The sequence below is a fragment of the Rhinatrema bivittatum genome, unplaced genomic scaffold (genome assembly GCF_901001135.1).
Source record: "Rhinatrema bivittatum unplaced genomic scaffold, aRhiBiv1.1, whole genome shotgun sequence".
NCBI classification, from domain to species: Eukaryota; Metazoa; Chordata; class Amphibia; order Gymnophiona; family Rhinatrematidae; genus Rhinatrema; species Rhinatrema bivittatum.
In genome coordinates, this window is record NW_021820400.1 from 508634 (window position 1) to 522234 (window position 13601).

General features: G+C 45.6%; 1 pseudogene; it reads left to right on the forward strand.

Annotated features, from left to right (window-relative positions):
* The first annotated feature begins 284 nt into the window (after positions 1-284).
* Positions 285-1367, forward strand: LOC115081605 (annotated as a pseudogene).
* Positions 1368-13601: the final 12234 nt, after the last annotated feature.

Genomic DNA, 13601 nt, shown 5'->3' on the forward strand with positions numbered 1-13601 from the left:
TAGGGTTTACTCATATAGGTTCACTTTGTACACATAAATGGCTTTTCAAAATTGCTACAATAGTAGTTACATTTAGGCGCATGACTCCTTTTGAAAATTCACCTATTATTTTCAGCAGCTTTTCCTTTGACTTACTGTTGTGTTGTGATTTGACACATTAGCTTGTAGTTTTATGAATTATTGTTTTTCATGAGTTGTACCTTTGTGTGATTGTTTTTATGATTTGTTGTATATTCCGTGCGATTTTATGCTTTTTATGCTTTGTTGCAATTTTATGCTTTGTTGCAATTCCGTGCGAGCGGGGAGTAGTGGGAGGCGAGTATGTAAGTGAACTTTTACGGATTTCTCCCCTAAAAATAGTTGGGCGGGTGGTGGAGGTTGACAGGCGGCGCGTCGCCAGCCGCCGAGGCCCATAGCTTTGGTGCCCCGGCGCAGCTGGCTGACAGCAGGCTCCACTTCTTTCGCAGAGTTTAAAGCACTTGTGGTAAAGAAAAGGCTTCGAGCTGGAATCCATCAAATAACCTTTAAAGATGAAGGCAGCAGATGAACCTGCCTACCTGACAGTTGGGACTGATGTCAGTGCCAAGTACCGTGGTGCTTTCTGTGAGGCAAAGATTAAAACCGTGAAAAGGCTGGTAAAAGTTAAGGTGATCTTGTAAGAGGATAATTCCACACAACTAGTCCAGGATGACCAAGTGAAAGGCCCTTTGAGGGTTGGGGCGCTTGTCGAAATGAAGGCTCCAGATGGTTCGTTGCAAGAAGCTGTCGTTAGCAAATTGACAGATGCCAGCTGGTACACTGTAGTGTTTGATGATGGAGATGAGAGGACGCTGAGGCGAACCTCACTCTGCTTGAAGGGAGAGCGCCATTTTGCAGAGAGTGAGACACTTGACCAACTACCACTAACAAATCCAGAACATTTTGGCACCCCAGTAATTGGGAAGAAATCCAACCGAGGAAGGAGATCCTCTCTTCCCATGACTGAAGATGAGAAAGAATCAGAAAGTAGTTCAGATGATGAAGATAAGAAACGTCTTAATGATGAACTACTGGGTAAAGTTGTGAGTGTGACGTGCAGCCCAGAGATAAAGAGCGACTGGTATCCAGCCTTGGTGGTATCTCCCAGCTGTAATGATGACACCTCTGTAAAAAATGACCAGTGTTTAGTGCGATCCTTTGCAGATTCCAGATTTTACTCAATAGCAAGAAAGGACATCAGAGAACTTGATGTGTTAAACTTGTCAAAATCAGAATTATCTGCTAAACAAGGTAAAAATAGGACTATGTATTCTGTTCATCCAAAGTTGAAAGCTTATAAAAATGTAATTTTTTGCTGGGGTGTGAGTACATTACTCCTTTCTGTTTAAAACCTGATCATCCTGTAACCATGTAAATATCTGCTGTTTATAATCCATGTTTCTGTATTACTAATTTATTGTTTTTGTTGATTTTATCTATCACTCATTAATGTTATAGTTTAATTCTGCCCTATCTTCCGACATCCATGTTTTATGCTCCCTGTTTTAATGTAACTTGTCATTTCTACTTAGACGTTAATTGGTTTCCCCATGTTCTAATGTAAACCGGTACGATAAGACCTGGTCTTGAGTATCGGTATAGTAAAAGAAGTTAAATAAATAAATAAATAAATAAATAAATAAATAAATAAATATTTTTGCATTGTATTGTGCACTTTCTCCTGTAAACCGTCTAGCACAGTTATGCCTTATAGGCAGTACATAAGAACTTTTAAATAAATGTAATTAATTTTGTAACTTAGAGGATTGTTCGCTCGTGGTTGCCTAGCACATTTGACCTTGAGTTTATTGCTAGCATTTCTGGAATCAAATGACCTGTGCATTTGCAGTAATGACAGTAATTGTCCTTGGTGGGAGCCATGAATAGGAGGATTTAGAGAGCAGGAGAGGGCTGCCGGGATGAGGAGTGCAGATCGAGTGCTTGCCACGTGAATATTGCAATCAGTATCTAATTGCAAGGAAAAGAAAGGGCAGCAAATAGTAAGCTAACATATGCATTTATTCCACACCTACAGGGCCGGGCCTCTTCAAGTCTATTCAGCTCCCTTTTCCAGCAGGTGCGGAGCATATACAATGACTATATATTGTATCCCCTAAAGTATCATTATCATTTATCTTTATTATGATTTAATGACTCCAGTCTGCCAGAGATGTGTGGAAAAACAAGAGGCAGGGTCTACCCGGCTTATCAGCCCAGTCCTTGCTCTGAGCTGTGGCGCTCTTTCTGCTTCAGTTTCATCCAGCTCCCCCACAAGCACCTTATTCCCTCATTCACAGCTTTGTAAACTTGCATCTCCTCGGGGCAGCTCTCACAGCTTGTGACTGTAAGAGTCCGATCCTCCTATTCATTGCTCCCACCAAGGACAAGTACTGTCATTACTGCAAATGCAGAGGTCAGATACTTGAAAGGTTTTAACGATCCAAAGACAACGACAAACCTTTTCCGTCACAAACAAATCAGCAGAACCAGAGGTCACGATTTGAAGCTCCAGGGAGGAAGACTCAGAACCAATGTCAGGAAGTATTTCTTCACGGAGAGGGTGGTGGATGCCTGGAATGCCCTTCCGGAGGAAGTGGTGAAAACCAGAACTGTGAAGGACTTCAAAGGGGCGTGGGATAAACACTGTGGATCCATAAAGTCTAGAGGACGTGAATGAAGAGTGGGTGGCTCGCGGGAATGACAGCTACTACCTGGTGATTAATACCCTTATTCAATAAACATACACACGGTTAATGTGACTCCAACATTGCTCTAAGCTTCAATGGCAAGAGGAAATGTGGAAAAAAGGATTTGCATTCACAAAAAAGCGGGGAGTAGCTGGCTTTATGGCAGTTACTACCCCAAACCAAATAAACCTGATACTTCACTTTCAATGCATATCCAGCATAGCTCTCTGCTTCAATGGCAGGGGAGAAAGACCGATACTTCACGCATAATCAGCATAGCTCTCTGCTTCAACGGCAGAGGAGAAAGTCTGATACTCGTTCATATCCAGCATAGCTCTCTGCTTCAACGGCAGGGTAGAAAGTCTGATACTTCGTGCACATCCAGCATAGCTCTCTGCTTCAATGGCAGGGGAGAAAGTCTACTATGTGCATATCCAGCATAGCTCTCTGTTTCAACTGCAGGGGGAATGAAGAAAAGTGGATCTATATACAGACACAACCAACAAGGACTAAATCACATAGTCTGGGTAAACAAATAAGCATGGGTGTAGCTTGCTTATTGCGGCGGTTACTACCCCTAACTAATTAAGCTTGATATTTCACTTAGATACAGCTCCATCACTGCTCTTTACATTAATGGTGGGGGTGGAAGGGAAATAGAACCAAAGGGTTACTAAGAGTCAAGAGTAATAGATAAGTATGAGAAGAAAAATAAAAGTGTGAAGCTTGCTGGGCAGACTGGATGGGCCATTTGGTCTTCTTCTGCCGTCATTTCTATGTTTCTATGTTTCTATGTGTCATACCCCTGTAGTGGTGTTAGGCACATGATAGTAGAAGGGTGGTGCTGGATGTTCTGTCAGACCCCTGTGCTATTGATGTTTGGGTATGGCAGTGGAAGGCTCATGCAGGATTTGCTGTCTGACGCCTATGCTGTTTGTGTTGGTGTATGGCAGTGGAAGACTGATGCTGGACTGTTGGACCCCTGTAGTGTCAGGCCCCAGTGTTAGGGGCATGGCAGGAGGCAGCAGGATGTGTCAGGCCACAGTGTTAAGGACATAGCAGGAGGCAGCAGGATGTGTCAGGCCCCAGTGTTAGGGACATGGCAGGAGGCAGCAGGATGTGTCAGGCCCCAGTGTTAGGGACATGGCAGGAGGCAGCAGGATGTGTCAGGCCCCAGTGTTAGGGACACGGCAGGAGGCTGCAGGATGTGTCAGGCCCCAGTGTTAGGGACATGGCAGGAGGCAGCAGGATGTGTCAGGCCACAGTGTTAAGGACATAGCAGGAGGCAGCAGGATGTGTCAGGCCCCAGTGTTAGGAACATGGCAGGAGGCAGCAGGATGTGTCAGGCCCCAGTGTTAGGGACATGGCAGGAGGCTGCAGGATGTGTCAGGCCCCAGTGTTAGGGACATGGCAGGAGGCAGCAGGATGTGTCAGGCCCCAGTGTTAGGGACATGGCAGGAGGCAGCAGGATGTGTCAGATCCCAGTGTTAGGGACATGGCAGGAGGCAGCAGGATGTGTCAGGCCCCAGTGTTAGGGACATGGCAGGAGGCAGCAGGATGTGTCAGGCCCCAGTGTTAGGGACATGGCAGGAGGCAGCAGGATGTGTCAGGCCCCAGTGTTAAGGACATGGCAGGAGGCAGCAGGATGTGTCAGGCCCCAGTGTTAGGGACATGGCAGGAGGCAGCAGGATGTGTCAGGCCCCAGTGTTAGGGACATGGCAGGAGGCAGCAGGATGTGTCAGGCCCCAGTGTTAAGGACATGGCAGGAGGCAGCAGGATGTGTCAGGCCCCAGTGTTAGGGACATGGCAGGAGGCAGCAGGATGTGTCAGGCCCCAGTGTTAGGGACATAGCAGGAGGCAGCAGGATGTGTCAGGTCCCAGTGTTAAGGACATGGCAGGAGGCAGCAGGATGTGTCAGGTCCCAGTGTTAAGGACATGGCAGGAGGCAGCAGGATGTGTCAGGCCCCAGTGTTAAGGACATGGCAGGAGGCAGCAGGATGTGTCAGGCCCCAGTGTTAGGGACATGGCAGGAGGCAGCAGGATGTGTCAGATCCCAGTGTTAGGGACATAGCAGGAGGCAGCAGGATGTGTCAGGCCCCAGTGTTAGGGACATGGCAGGAGGCAGCAGGATGTGTCAGGCCCCAGTGTTAAGGACATAGCAGGAGGCAGCAGGATGTGTCAGGTCCCAGTGTTAAGGACATGGCAGGAGGCAGCAGGATGTGTCAGGCCCCAGTGTTGCTGTTAGGGATGTGTCAGGAGGAAGAAGAAGGAGTCAGGCCTAAGTGTTTCTGCTGGAGTCATGGCAGGAGGCAACTGAACGTATCAGACCCCAATGTTAGTATATAGGGCAATGTAATCAGATGGTGTCACTGCTTGTTGGCCCTGGTGGTGGGTGTATAGGGTAAGGCAGTCAGATAGTGTCAGTGCATGTTGTCCTGAGTGGTGTTTTTGGAGACATGGCAGGAGGAATCAGGATGTGTGTGGCACAACTGGTGGTGTTGGGAACACAGCAGGACTCTGGATTTGGTGTGTAATGGTCCTTGGATTGGCATCTCAAGCTTAGGAGAAAGTAGCAGTGTGTTAGTAGGAGTATAGCCCAACTGGTGGTGTTGGGGTCCCAGCAGGACTCTGGAATTGATGTGTTATGGCCCTTGGATTGGCATCTCAAGCCTAGGAGAAAGTAGCAGTGTGTTAGTAGGAGTATAGTCCAACTGGTGGTGTTGGGGTCACAGCAGGACTCTGGATTTGGTGTGTAATGGTCCTTGGATTGGCATCTCAAGCTTAGGAGAAAGTAGCAGTGTGTTAGTAGGAGTATAGCCCAACTGGTGGTGTTGGGGTCACAGCAGGAATCTGGAATTGATGTGTTATGGCCCTTGGATTGGCATCTCAAGCCTAGGAGAAAGTAGCAGTGTGTTAGTAGGAGTATAGTCCAACTGGTGGTGTTGGGGACATAGCAGGACTCTGGAATTGATGTGTTATAGCCCTTGGATTGGCATCTCAAGCTTAGGAGAAAGTAGCAGTGTGTTAGTAGGAGTATAGTCCAACTGGTGGTGTTGGGGTCACAGCAGGACTCTGGATTTAGTGTGTAATGGTCCTTGGATTGGCATCTCAAGCCTAGGAGAAAGTAGCCGTGTGTTAGTAGGAGTATAGCCCAACTGGTGGTGTTGGGGACAGAGCAGGACTCTGGAATTGATGTGTTGTGGCCCTTCGATTGGCATCTCAAGCCTAGGAGAAAGTAGCAGTGTGTTAGTAGGAGTATAGTCCAACTGGTGGTGTTGGGGACAGTACACGCAGATGCAGTCCCTGGATGTAGCTGGATGCTGGATGTAGACCCTATTGCTGGTATTTGAGGCATGGCAGACAGGCAGAGCAGCTACAAGACCTTAAAATTGCATTCATCCATTTTGCCACTCACAAGGCAAATCTGAAAACTTAAGCAAAGGCAGATTGATTTTTAGGAAACTAGCCTTCCCATCCAGTGTGGGTGACAACCTTGACCAATGAGGGCTTTTGATGTCCCCTATCATCAAAAAGACTCTTTCACTGGGAACACTCATTGGTGGGCAAGAGAGATAGCACTGAGCCAATCTAGCTAGATCTGGCCAGACTGTAGACTTCTGGGACCAATATGACAGCATGTCTTTGTCCATGTCCTCACACTTCTCTGTGAGATAGTGTATCACAGAGATTTTTCCTGCCATTTTCCAGCTATTATTGCGATTGCCTGTGCCAGAAGTGAGAACTGTTTCTGAGCAACATGGCTTTGACATTTTACAGTGGAGGAGGGAGTGCACGGTGTGAATTACAGGGTGATGCTCCAACTTGCACTATTGTCTGACATGCACACTGATGGTATTTCCACCTGTACTACCTCCCTCCCCAGACTCATCCTCTGGTGCTCTAGTTCACAGACCTTCTCTGTCTGCATGCTCTTCATATGTGTCAGATTGTTGGCCTCCCTTGCACACATGCATCACATATTATAACGAACATATATCTGGGGTTTGTGGTCAGAGGTCCTAATCTTTGTCACCTGCTTTTCTAAGGACACCAAACAGCGTAGTGTCTCACCTCTCATTCCCTCTTCCTGTTGAACTTTTCTAACAGGATGTTTAGTATGGGGATGACATCATCCAAGGTGGCGCTTGAGGAACTGAGCTCCACTGTGGCATCTGAAAAGGGCTTCAGGATTTTTGCAAGCTGTTTCATAACTGTCTAATCATGACGCCCTAGAGGAGCCTGCACACCTCTGACAGATCTGCTACTCCACCAGCCTCTGCAGCATCATGCAGGTGGAATTCCAGCAGATTCCCACATCTTGAATAAGACGCTTGTGAGGCATCTCTAAATCATCCTGCTTGTCACTTTCACATTTCTGTGGAAGTGCCCAGCTATTTTCCTGCTTGTTTATTAAATCATGCAGGTAGGCATTCTCTGGGTCCCTGGACCCCAGCCCCAGGGGCCTCTCACTGCTAGGAACAGAGTGTGAGCAAAGCATCATGCAACCTTAAATCCCCCATCAGATATTGCCTTTAGCATGTGTTAAGGCAGTATCCGAGGCTATTGTCAATCACAAAGAAACCTACATTTTGACTTCTGGCTCTCTGGTCCAGCTGCCAGCCCTTAAGCATTTCTGTAATGGCTGTTAAAATAATAGCTGAGGTATCGGCCTCATCAGACAGGTAAGGGTGTAGCACAGCCCACCTGTGCCCTGATTCTCTGTCTCTTATGTAGCTGCTACCTACTCCTACCTCAGCCAGCACCCACTAGTATGTTTTCAGAAAGAGGAAGGGGTGGGAAAGTATTTGTAGCTGACCAGATGTCACGAGTAAAATGCACCCTGTTTCCCTGTGCCTTTGCCAGCAGTGCCTAGGTCTGACTACAGCACTGATTGTACAAACTGGAGACAACCTTTCTACTGAAAGAGGGCCTGGAGGGCACTTTGTAGTTTGGCGCTAACAGCTGCAGCAAACACCTGAGATCTATGTTCTCCAATACCTGCAAGGTTGATCATCTAACGCGATCATCTCGCCTGTGCTCCTGGTTACCACTTTGAATGCTGCCTGCCTCTTTCCCCGTGACAGTGCCACTAAACACCACCCCTTTCCTCCACTGTGGGCTGTTGCTTCCAATGTATAGCAGAGGACTGCTCGTGCTGGCCTGCCACATGACTGGTAGATGGAGCATGGCAGCTTGAGGAACACTCATCCCCTTTTCAAATAGTGTCCTCTGGATTGCAGGAGGGGGTCCCCTGACTATTATTATTACCATCCCCAGGAGCATAAAGGGGATGCTGCTTCCTAGGGTGATGATTCATCCCAGAATAGCTTAAGTGGCCCACTTGCCTCCCTCGGCTGATCTCTTTCGTGCAATAGTTACAACACGCAAAGCATGGGTCCTCCCTCATTTGAAAATGACTCCAGATCATAGATTTATTTTAAAATCTCTTGCTTCTGTCTGCGTCCTTGGGGGTGGATGATGCTGGCACTGAAGAGCGGTGGAGACAGATGGAGCCTGAAGAACTGGGGCACAGGATTCACTTTTCCTGCACTGTCAGGGTGGCCTGCTCTCCCTCAACAATATCACCTCCTGCATCTCTCTCCTGTGTCAGTGAAGTGGAGGCTAGCACCGTACTGACTAATCCTCCTAATACAGGGACTTCAGCTAATGCATTTCCCATCTCTGCTTCGGGAAATCCTTTAAAGGGAGATTCTTCAAACTCCGAGTCAGAGGAAGAGGATGAGAAAGCTGCTTGTAGGGCCTCTGCCGCACTAATGGGTTGTGCTGCTGGTTCTTTAGGTTTTATCACTTGCACTTGTACTTCCAATGGCATTGGTGCTGGTGCCCTGCTGGTGGCCGCCCTTTCTCTCTCCTCCAACACAACAGGGTCTGGCAGAGACACAGCTGGGGCTGGAATATCCTCCCCAAATTTCAATGATTTATGGCTTCACATGCCTGCCCCTCCTGCTGACATTTTAGATTTTAAAAAAATCCCTCTTTATTTTGGATGATGGATTCATTGATGTCTTACAAAAAAAAAAAAAATCCTTTACCAAGTGCGGACTTTGCACGGCCTCTGCCTTTGCCTGACATGATGGGATTTTATCAGGAGCAGTGGCTGCTTACTGGGATTTAAATAATGGAGGTTTTAATCTTTATTTTCAATGAAATTGTGTATGTATTGTGTAGTACTGACACTGACTGATCACTCTCTTGCTAGTGTAGTGCATCAGGGATCAATCCTTGGACTGATTCTTTGCAATAATTTTGTGAGACACATAACGGAATGGTTGTCGGAAAAGTTTTGTCTTATTGCCTATGATACCAAAATCTGAAACAGGGTGGACAGCCAGGAAGACGTGGAAAACATGAGGAAGAATCTACTGAAGCTCAAGGAATGGTCTAAGGTCTGCCAGCTAAGATTTAATGCTAAAAATGTAGAGTAATGTATTTAGGCAGCAAAATCCAAAGGGAAATCCAAAGGGAAAGAATTTCTCCTCCTATATCCAAAGGATATAGGAGGAGAAATTCTTCTAAGCACAAAGGAAAAGCAGGATCTGGGGGTGATTGCATCTGATGATCGTAAGGTGGCCAAACAGGTGGATATAGTGATGGTAAAAGCCAGAAAGATGCTTGGCTGCATATGGAGAGGAATGGTCAGCAGAAAAAGGGAGGTGATATTGCCCCTGTATAGGTTCCTGGGGAGACCTCACTGGGAATACTGAGTACAATTCTGGAGACCCCACCTTCAAAAGGATATAAACAGGATGGAGTCGCTCCAGATGGAGGCTGCTAACATGGTCACTGGTCTTCATTCTATGGCACATGGGGAGAGACTTAAAGATCTAAACATGAATACCCTAGAGGAAAGGGGAGATAGGAGAGATATTATAGAAACATTTAAATACTTTGAAGATTTTTATGCAGAGGAGGCAGGCTTCTTTTAAAGAAAAGGAGTAAAGAAATATTCCTTTACAGAGAGGGTAGTAAATGTATGGAATAGCTGGTGGAGACAAAAACAGGATCTGAATTCAAGAATCATGGGATAAATACAGGGGATCTCTAAGCAACTTTGCATGTTACTCAAAGATGACCTCTGCAACATTTCTGAGGCAAAGAAACAGAAAGACTATGATTTATTTATTTATTTATTTATGTATTTATTTAGACATTTTATATACCTCTGTTCCATTTATAGATCACTATAGTTTACAAAGTGACATTCATAGTTATAAGTTAACAGACAGGCAATGATTGGTTACAGATGTAGTATTCCTGTAAAGGCATTAAAATCTATCTAGAGAGTTTTCTATTACATATCAATAACTGGGCTAGTACTTAAGGTAGGGAGTACGGGGATTTCAGATGATAAGATCATTTTCCGTCTCATTTATTCTTTCAATAGGTACATTTTTGAGTTTAGATTGCTATTTTAGTCATTTTTGTCTCCAGCTTTACCTTCACTTTCTCACTTAAAAATCTAGAGGTTGATATTGAAAGGGCTTTGTCCAGGTAACTCTGAGATTTACATCTCCTGTCTCTCTAACTCACCTGCACTGCATAGAATCCAGTAAGTTAGTCAGACTGGGCTATAAGGTGGTGGCTTTCTATGCATCCATCAAGAAGAACTGAGTTAAATGCCTTGCCCATCTCCATTCTTAAGCAAACTTCACACGACAAAGTCCGATGGATGAATTGCATGGTGAATCCTTTCTTTATTTTTGAACATCTACGCCCCCATTTCCAATGATCCTGTATTTTTTCAAACTCTTGTTGATTTCGTTTTGATGGAGAGGAATACTTTGGTCATTCTGGGAGGTGATTTTAACCAACTTCTGGACCCCATTTTAGATAGGCAATGCAATATCAGGATTCCTGTCTCCAAGTCAGGAGGAGTTCTGAGATCCATGATGGAGTTTCTAGTTTTGTTGGACCCGTGGAGGCTGCAACATTTCACAGGTAAGGATTTTACTTTTTATTCTTTGTCCCACCAATCTTACTCTAGAATCAAATTTTTTTTTTTTAATTTCTAGTCATTTGTTACCTGGCTTGATGGACTCCACAATAAATGCTATTATCGTTTCCAATCATGCATCTATTGTTGAAAAAACATCAGTTCATCCACTTCCTTTATTCTTGCTACCAGGGATGTCTCTCCCTGCTCGGTTAGGGGGGATTCTCGGTATTTGGGGCTACATTATGGGCATACATGGGTCCTTAATCATAAAATGAGGATTTATTGGAATTTCTCGATTAAAATGCCAATTTGTTTTAACTATTTAAGATAAATAAAGTGAATTAAATTGGGGGGTGTGGAAAGACTGTGGAATTTGGTCCTTGGAGCAACTTACTTTTAGTGGCAATCTGAAACATTTTTCTATTTCATCTCACCATCCTTTCAGATGGCTACAGTTGAGACACTGTATTATGTCCAGTGGGCCGGATTTGTCTAGCCTGTCTGATGAGTTAAATGCCTGAAAATGTATTAAATACAGAGTTAAAAAATAGAGGAGCCTTTGTGCATTGATTTGGGTGTCCACCAAACCAATGGTAGGTTTTTAGAAGTTGATGAAAAATAATATAACTAAGAGATGTGTTGGCATGGAGAAAGCATAAGAAGCAGAATATACACTGACTCTGAGGGTCTCCCTCTCTGCATCAGTTACCCACTAGTCCTTGGTTTTTATGGCACATAGAGCAGTCTGGACCACAGCTAAAATGGTTAAACTTATGGATACAGGAAGCTATAATTGTTGATCATGTCATCGGGGGAAAAAGGAACCCTCTCTCAAACGTATGTTATTTTATTGTGGGAACATAACATCATATTGGTTGAAGGCGTGGAACAGGATATGTGCTATTTTTAATTAGCAGTAAGATTTGTCTTTCAAAGTGATATTAAAATCATTGGCCCTGTTGCATGGTCTTTATAAATGGGATAGTAAGCTTTTTTCATTTCAAGCTTTCTGTTCCTTTTTTATTTGATTCTTATGTACTGGAAAAATAATATTTTGAACATAAAATGTGTGGTGTGGTGGAATACACTCTCACTTTTCCACAAGTATGAACTTGCTAGTGATGTCCATCGTTGGTTCTATTGCAATGTGAGAAAGTACAAAGATACGATTCTGTTAATATGAGGACTGTATCTTTTTATGGTAACGATGTTCTATTGGTGCCCTCAGTTACTGGCTTGTATTTTCTTTCTCTGCTTTTTGTTTCTCAATAAATCGATTTGAGCTTAAATTTCCCTCTTCTCCAGCCAGCTAAATGTTACCAGGGTATGTTATTGTCCAGGTAAAATTTAGTTGGATTGATGGTAGACATTCTGGGGCTGGGCAAAGTTATTACGATAACTTAGCTGGATAATGCCAGCATTCAGCATTATCCGGGCAAGTAATCCAGGTAATTCTGGTAGTGCCACAGGCCCGTTGTGATCCGAATGACTTACATGGATAATTTAGGGTACAGCCAGGTGTATTCAGTTGTGTGGGGTTCTTGCTAGGTACTTGTTGATGCGAGATGGACCCTTGGGCCGAGGCGGGATTGACGCTACCAGCAGAAGGAGATCCCCTCCTCAGGTCCCTGTCATTGGCAGGCTTAGTAACGTGGCGCAGAGACCCAAGTGGACCTTCACCACTACCAACCCTTGTTCCCTGCAGGTTGAGCCCTTGGGTACCGGAGCAGGCTGGACTTAGGCGTGGGTCTCTGAGCGACGAATCCAGGAGCATGACAGGTGAAAGCAGAATCAGATGGGCCAAGGTCAGGGGCAGCAGCAGACAGGCCAAAGGTCGAGGCAAGCAGCAGACAGACAAAATCCAAAGAACTTCAAAGCCAGAATAACCATCCAAGGAACAGGAGAGCGGATCTGGGACAGGAGCACGGAACCAGGTACAGGGAAAAAGAAGGGCAGGAGCTGGAGTGGGAACACGGAGAAGCAGGAACTGGAGCAGGGTCACAGAGAAGCAGGAACACGGAGAGCAACTTGCTGACTCTGAAGAGTGTGACCTGTTGCTGAGGCAAGGTTTGGGCAGCAGGGGCTGCCTTAAATAGGCCTTCAAGTTGATGGGGACATCTGGAGCCATGGGAAGCTTTCCCACTGTGGCCCCTTTAAATGCAGCACTGAGCTGCGCGTGCACTCCTAAGAGAAGCTGAGACAGGCGGCATGGCGGCGGCACTACCAGCTTCCTGTCACATGGTAAGGAAGTGGCAGCAGAAGCTCTGAGGCACCAGAAGGAGGGCTGGATTGGCTCAAGGGGTAAGTGTGGCTGGTCACATGGTACCGTGGCCAGCCATCACAAAGGTACCCCCTTCTCTGAGCCCTCCTCCTGGGGGCTTGGGCTTCCTTGGATGTAAAGCATGGAAGCTCTGGAGAAGTTTTTTATCCAAAATGTTGGATGCAGGCTCCCAAGAGTTTTCCTCTGTGCCATATCCCTCCCAGGATAACAGATATTCCCATTTTTTGTTCCTGCAGCAACATCCAATATGACTTTCACTTGGCATACCTGATCTTCATCAGAAGATACGTTCCATAGTCAGGGTTCTCCTGGTGGACCAAGATAAGATCACTGATTTGAGAAGAGAGATGTGGAAAACATTGTGGATCCTTAAAGTCATGGGGAGCTGGAGTTGGTTAGTGACATGGCCGATCTGGCGCAGGATGGAGAACGAGCCGATGTAATGAGGCACTAACCTCATGGTAGGTACTTAAAGGCAGATATTATAGGTGCTTAACCAGACCTTATCCCCTGGTCTAAACTGGAGTGCTGGGCACCGGTGACTATCCATGAAATTCTTTGAGCTGCCTTTTGAATCATGTCCTTGGTTTGGGTCCAAAGGTTGTGAAGCTCCTGCGCTGTCACTTGGACCACTGGTGAACGGACGACCAAAAGTAGA